Source organism: Cylas formicarius, unplaced genomic scaffold (genome assembly GCF_029955315.1).
Source record: "Cylas formicarius isolate icCylForm1 unplaced genomic scaffold, icCylForm1.1 PGA_scaffold_10__41_contigs__length_53128322, whole genome shotgun sequence".
Classification (NCBI taxonomy): Eukaryota; Metazoa; Arthropoda; class Insecta; order Coleoptera; family Brentidae; genus Cylas; species Cylas formicarius.
The window spans coordinates 22,547,251-22,554,767 of record NW_026844214.1 but is presented as its reverse complement, the minus strand read 5'-3'; the positions used below and the strand labels follow the sequence as shown (position 1 = coordinate 22,554,767).

General features: G+C 32.8%; 1 protein-coding gene across 1 annotated transcript in view; it reads left to right on the top strand.

Annotated features, from left to right (window-relative positions):
- The first annotated feature begins 1,282 nt into the window (after window positions 1-1,282).
- The window catches only part of LOC132702926 (dystroglycan 1), a 69,026-nt gene continuing 62,791 nt past the window's right edge, over window positions 1,283-7,517 (top strand). Inside the window, exon 1 of the mRNA XM_060671798.1 lies at window positions 1,283-1,424. The gene's annotated coding sequence lies outside the window, so the exon portion shown is untranslated. The remainder of the gene's footprint in view (window positions 1,425-7,517) is intronic.

Here is a 7,517-nt window from a genome sequence, read left to right as displayed (position 1 = left end):
AGAACGTAATATTCTCAAATAGGAAGTTTTCCAAAGTTGAAAATGATTTTTAAATATCGAATACCCTATAAACGATAAACTAATTCTCAATGCTAATTTGGAAGGAATGGTTCTTATGTTGCTCTCTACCATAAGTCAAAATGGTTAAGAAGCCGCAATGATCTCTCAAAATTATAAACACGTCGGATATTGCGTTTAAAATAAGCACGTGCCAATTGCTGCTTATGACCGGCATGCATACAGTATCATACCGTGTATAATGGTAACTAGTCTCAATGTTTGCAAAACTTTCATACAAACAACTCTGTATTTAAAAATTTTCGATAAAACAAACTGTATTCTTAACATAAATACGTGACTGAAGTTAGCTTGGGATTGGGATTGAAATCTGCTACAAATTACAGCGGTCCAAACAAATACTGGTCAATATTTAAAAAATGCTGCATTAACCCTATTTTTGAAGAAAAATTAACGAAATTTGGTACACATATTTCTCAAGGAATCCCCAGCACTCTGTAGCGGCGTTAAAATACTGCGTCAATATACCAAAATACGAACATTTTGTACGATTTCAATGATATTCAATACGCCTGGGCATGGGATGTAATCTGTTCAATTTTATTAATATTAAAATCCATTCAGAACATAAGGGTGGTGGTTTCAATCGCAATCCGAAGCTTACTTCAGCCACGAAACATAAATGAATCCCGCAGTATATTTAACTGTCCTCGACCTGTGCTTGTTCACGCTGCATACCTACTTATCCCACACAACGAATTTTCATTTCAATTTCCTATCCATATTAAAGTAAATAAATAAAGTAATAAAAAATAGCGTAGTATTCGGAGGATTTTTTTTGTCTCTTAAAACCTTGCTCTATTTTGAGCACTCGAGCTGCCAAAATTAACGCGTGTTTTAAAAACTTTAATTTCGCTTATATTTTGATAGACAAACCATTTTTCAAAATTTTAATAAGCTAATAAGTTTTATTTGCCATTATTGACAAAACAAATTGACAGTCATAATTATTACATTAGTTTTTTCTCATCTGGACACCCAAGTAACACACTGATACCCTCTGCGCCATCTTTCGGAGAATAGTGATAAAGACTCGTTCTCGTGCAGGAGACGTGAGATTCAATGGGGATAATATTTTCTTCTATTAAATAAATACGTTCATCTCGGACAGATGTCACAGCATGCTTCATACATGTTTACATTTCTTGAACACTTAAAACCCAGCTGTTTTACCGTTCAAACGATTTAGGAGGGGCATGTTATTGGCGGACGATGTCTCCCAGTTATGTCTGGTAGTGCCGCAGACGGGATGATAGGGTAGAATATGTTTTAATGTGTACGTGCCTTCTCGTAGACACAAACAATTAGTGCTATCTCATCTGCCGGTGTTATCGCAGTCTGATAAGGTAGGGAAAACACACAGCTTAAGTAAATACATGTTAGGTATGTGAAGTTTTGTAAATCGCCGAACGCGAAAGCGCCTGTTCTGCTGCTGATGCCGGCAGAAACATCTCCCAATACAGCGGGGAAATTTTGTTTCAAGTTGTTCAGAGGCTGGGTAATATTTTTTTTAATGAAAACAAAATCCAATTGATTTGAACACAAGTAAATTACGGATTTCGATTTGAATAACGCCCAACTTTATGTATTTCGCAAATTGGGGAAGTCGGCTTTTTACTAACTCCTCATCATTTTGTTCCTTGGGACGTTAAATAATTTGTTGTAAATTTTATGTAACCGCCGTGTTCTTCGCGCTTAGTGCCTAAATCTTAAAATAAATAGATCACATCGTTAGGCGATCAATGGAATAGGTATGCTATTTATGCCGTTTTGGCACACACGGCAGTCTGCAGTAAGAGGGTTTCCATTGTATATACAGGTTGTCTCATTTGGTTTGCGATGTTGCCAAGCCGCATTCTCACCGGGCGTAACAAACCTCGTATATGTACATATGTCAGTGGTATTAACTTAAACTGTATAATTAAAACAACATTAGCAAATGTTACATGCTACCAAAATGTTGAAAGATTCACTGCTAAGTTTGACGTAAAATGAAGTTGCATCTTTTTCAAAATTGTTCGTTATACATATTATATGCCTGTCCACATGATAGCTATGCATTAAAATTCCTCAAAGCTATTTAATACAACTTTCCGTAACCGATGATGTCCAAAAAAATTCTCTTTTAGTACACTGTTGCAGATTTTTAAGTGTTGCTAACTTTTAAGTCAGTATCGGTTTCATTTGCCATAAACATTCAACTTAAGTAATTTTACGAAGTTTGATAAATCTGATGGCACCTGATATCCCTGCAAAAACTTTACATGTATTAACCAAAAAATGCAATAGTTTTGGAATGTTGATATAACCGACTAAGTTGTTGTGTTAAAATTAAGTCTTTGTCGAGCAATTTTGATGAATTATTTATTATTTATTATTTTATTTATTTATTATTTATAAAACCTGAAAACATATCAATTTGCGAATCGTTTTCGTCACTCTTGAAAAACATCTGCAAAATTTAAATAAAGAATCATGTGAGATCGATCTAAATAAACTGTAATGTGGGTAGTAAATGTACATTTATATTGAAAGAAAAAGTGTTTTCTATATAAGCCGTCACTGTATTTATGATTTTGCCAATTTTTCTTAGTTTGTAGCAACTTTAAGAAAGCAATTATTAAATATCATAACCTCAAAAAAGATACTGGACCTATTTGGGTCTTTTATAACATTCGTTATGTTTTATAGTAACTATCGAATAATTATTATTTGCTTCAAGAATAATAAGGGTTTTACGATGTATGCTCTCAGCCCCCAAGTGTTAAAGTTTTCCAATATCATTTTTAAGAACGCTATAAAACCTCCTATAAATATCCTCTACATTATAATAAAACCTTATAATGTAATAATGTATAATGTATACAACTAATATTTTTAATAATGTCGGTACCTACTTACTTGTAACAACCTTGTAGATATATTTTAAGACCACAGGCATATATTGACAATTTAGCGCGATAATAGGGTACAGAACACGCGTTTTTTTTTTTAGAATGGCGTTTTTATTTACAAATTTTACATCAAACTACAATCCAACATGATAATTATACATACCAAATTTCAACAGAATATGTGATAAATTATTATCACGTTTATCACCCTGTATTATAGAAAAGGGGCGCGAATTTGAAAAATGGCATGATCAGGTCTCAATATTTTCATCTCTTCGACTCAACTTGCAGAATATAATTAATAACATTAATCATATACACACGGTTAATCGATTATTGAAATTTATAATCATAGCACAAATTCATATCTAACACAGAGCAGAACTAACATAGATTTAAATAATCCAAATCTTATCAACTTTTTGTCAGATCAATAACAAAACTATTGCGTAAAAAATTGTAAAACAGCACTAATCAACGTTCATTCATGAATTGATAATTAAGTTATAAAAAGACTCGACGTTAGAACGAAAAAGTACGTACTGATTTGGATCAGAAAGCAAATGATAAAGTGTACTTTAACTTTAGCTGCTTTACTAATCTGAATATTCATTTCCTAAAATATAAAAGAATAATTCAAAATTTGTTTTTGTTTTATGCATATTTATTGGTTGAACTGAGGAGGCTTTTACGTGATGAAAATCCATTTATCAAAATAAATAAGAACTAAAAGTTAAATTTATGGGTCAATAATAGTGGATTTCCAGAAGAAAAGTGATGTTACCTACTGCCCATGTTATCCGCTTGAACTTTTTTCATCAAAAGGCGAACAATTTCTCCACTTTAACTGGCCATTTGTCAACCGATCAACTAATTAGTCAATTAGCATAACATACTTTCGACCATGGAAATTCTTGAAATTATTTAATTTGTTTGTTTTATTCTATAGCAATTGCACTCGCTCTACTGTATCTTGCAAGAAGTAATTTTGAAAGTTTTCTCTTGGCCGATTTACCTATTTCTCTCCCCTGAAAATCTATGATCTGCCAATTATGAATGAAATTCATCTTTATGTGAATAGTCTGCATCCCCCCTTATAACACAAAAAAATCCAATGTGAATGTCATGGTTCAATAATAATACTAGATCGTGTGATAAAATATATTTAGGTAAATACTTGCAAATATCACAAATATTAGAATGAGAGTAGGTTTATTAGAGAAATAAAATTTGATATTAGTGACTAGCGGCACAAAAAAATATACGCTCTTGCTTGAAGCGCAAAAATCTCCTGCTTCGGTACTGATTAGAGGGAGTAAATGTGATATTGGAATTGGATTTTTTTTGTTTTTTTTCTTATAATTTTTTTTTCGGAAAGGTGTAAGCTTTGAATTTAATTTGTTTGCTTTAAATATTGTTTGGAAAATTTAATAGAAAAGTAAATTCGAACCCATGTATATCAATAATATGAGATAATCGAGAGGAAAGCTTTCACAAAGGTGTCAAATACCTAATTACCCACCGATCTAGCATGCGGGAAGCGTCACTTCACCACGTCAGTTTCGTTTTCCACGGATCCGAGCCACTTCGGACAATTCCGGGATTTTACCGCACGGGTTTGGGAACAATCGGATGTTTTCGGAGATATTTCCCACGCTTTGAATGTTGACGTTTGTCAATTCTAACGGTCGTCAGTGAATGTATTTGTGTTGTTTTGCGAAAATGTACCCAAAAACTAACGGTCATAGAAAAAGTATAGTATGCAACACGTGCGGTAAACTTTTTAAGTCACTCGTTTATTAAACAATCGCTCCGCTCGTGTCAAATAAACTCATGAGTCAAATGCCGTTTACCGTACTTGTTGCATAATACACTATTACGTATGCCGCTATAAGGTATTTCAGAAAAGTGTAAAGTAATAAAATGGGAAATTATTTTCAGTGTCGGCCATAGGTATGGGTAGGTATTTTAAACCCCGTGCTAATCAATAGACTTTGTTGGGTATAGGTAATAAAAACTGCAACAATTAATTTTTTTGTGAACTGCTGTTTAGACTTTTTTCTTTTAAAATCGGAGAAGTTGTATTCTGTCACGAAAAAAAGGTGCACTTCGCACATATGCTCACATGAATTTTGTGTTTCATAAGGTGCCCAACAACTGCTAAAATACAAGACTTGACTTTTTTATGATGCGGCATTAATTTTAAGGAGTTGAATAAACTTTTGCCATCCAAAAATAAGTTTGATAGTAGCAAAATAAACCGTAAAATGCCAAGCAAACATTTCGGTGAAGTGTACACGGCTGTACTTCTCGAAACTTAATTTTTTGGGACCTCTATACTTTATATATAGACGATGTTTACTCGATATATCTATAAGTTAATAAGAAATTGAGTGATTTACACCAAGCCATGCCAGCGGAACGCGATTTTCCGAGTAAAGTTGATATTCCGATGTATACCAAGCATCAATATAATTGGTGTCGGGGAGAAAAGTATCTAAGAATAACTTTAGTATTGCACCTTGGAAATTGATCTTGAACACTAAATTTTAATTTGACATCCACCATGAATTCATCCAGAGAAGACGATGGAACGGCAGCAATTATTTGATCCTATTAATGCTGAAGTCAGATATTATGTTCCTATTCCCTGTGATAAGAAGTTTTTCTCTCTGAAACGTTGCCATGGAAGGTGCAGAATAATGGATATTTTTTCATTAAGAATTAGGTCTAATTGGTGAAGAGTTTTTAATTGAAATGTATTGAAAGAACCAACATTCTGTAAAAATTTGGTCAAATTTCCATTGGTTCTTCCCTCGCACTTTGCCCAACTTTGGAGTGCCTTAAAACTTCTATTTTTAAGAGTTTAAATGACATGAGAAACTGCGGCTTGTGATCCCTAAATCGCTGGCATAATGCACTCTGCAATGTTTTTATAACCTTTTTCATTGAAACAAATTATCGGTTTTTTTATTAAAATGTGACGAGATAAATCAGAATTTTTTAAAAGCCTCATCTGCAAAAACTGATTCAAACCTTGTTTGTGTTAATTGTGATCCTTTTCAGAAAACCTCAAAGTGCCTTGGAAGTGGATCAAAATTTTTGACCAAAAAGTTGGCGGTGGCCTTCGTAATGAAAGATACACTGATGGAAAAAAGTAGGTGTTATTAATAAAAAAGTACATCAAACCAGTGAATGTCAACTATCATTTTGAGTAAACCACGTGAGCGTAGGGATATTTTATCTTTGACAGGGATTTGAACGGGGCATAATATACAAGGTTTTTTCTATTTGAATGTCACTAATTAATTGGGCTATTTTTGGATCCATCTTAAAAAGAAAACTTGTACACGATGGTAAAGTTTTCAAAAATAAAATATATATTTTTTAATATCTGCAACACCGCTTTAGATATTTTAATAAAAAGCAATATTTAGTGTACCACTTTTTTTTTAAATACTCCAGAGGCGGGCGCATGGAATTTTACTTGTCTATTTTGGCAGACATTGACGGTACGCCACTGATTTCTCTTAAAATAAAAATTATTCTTATAATGTCCAATTATTTCTAAAGAAATTTAATTTCTTGATTTTTTTCAATCCGATGTACGGTTTTCGCTTAAAAAAAATAAAAACTTCTTCTCTACATGTCATTATTTTTTTGTAAGGAAATCAGTGCCGTGCCGCTGACTGTCTATGAACAAATAATATTTTGGTTAATTAGGTCGCCACTGCGCTGTTTAAATCGAAAACTTTTTTTTGTAAAAAGTAAAATGTCTATCTAAAACACAATATCTAGTTTTTAGTTGCCAAATAGTGTCCTTCAGAAAAAAAATAGAAGTCTGTTCGTTTTACTGTTAGAGTTTGGAATAATATAACATCCTAACAAAAAGGAAAATAATAAAGGATTTTTATTTAAAAAAAAAACACTACATACTATTAATAATTTTTGACAAAATTGACTGTTAATAAATTAATAACAAACAACATTTTTGAAAAATAGATAAGTTCTTAAAAGTGGCCTCCACCTTGAAGCTCTTTTCCTCATATTGTCGCGCACTTTTTGAAGTATACGTCCCCTGTTCCTTATTAAATCTCAATAAGCTGTAATACGATCCTTCAGCTCTTCTACAGTGTTAAATGGGGTGCAATAAACCAAACTTTTAAGATGCGTCCATAAGAAAAAGTCCAAACTATTTAAATCTGAGGACATAGGGGCCATGGTTGAGGTCCGCCGCGACGTACCCACTGGTTATTAAATGTATGATTTAAATATTCTCTTACTGCAACACTAAAGTGCATGAACCACATTCCGTTCCTAATTCACTATGGTACTTCTTCTAGCAATATTTTCTACTTGCCTTCTAAAAACCGGCAATAATTAAGGTCATTTAGCCTTTCTGACAGGAAAAAGGGTCTAATTAAATAATTTCCAACAATTCCAGCTCAAACATTTTCAGAAAACTATTTCATTGACCCAAATATGATTATGGTGGAAATTTCTGAATCAAAAATTTCTTGATGAAATAAGGGATAATGCGCAATT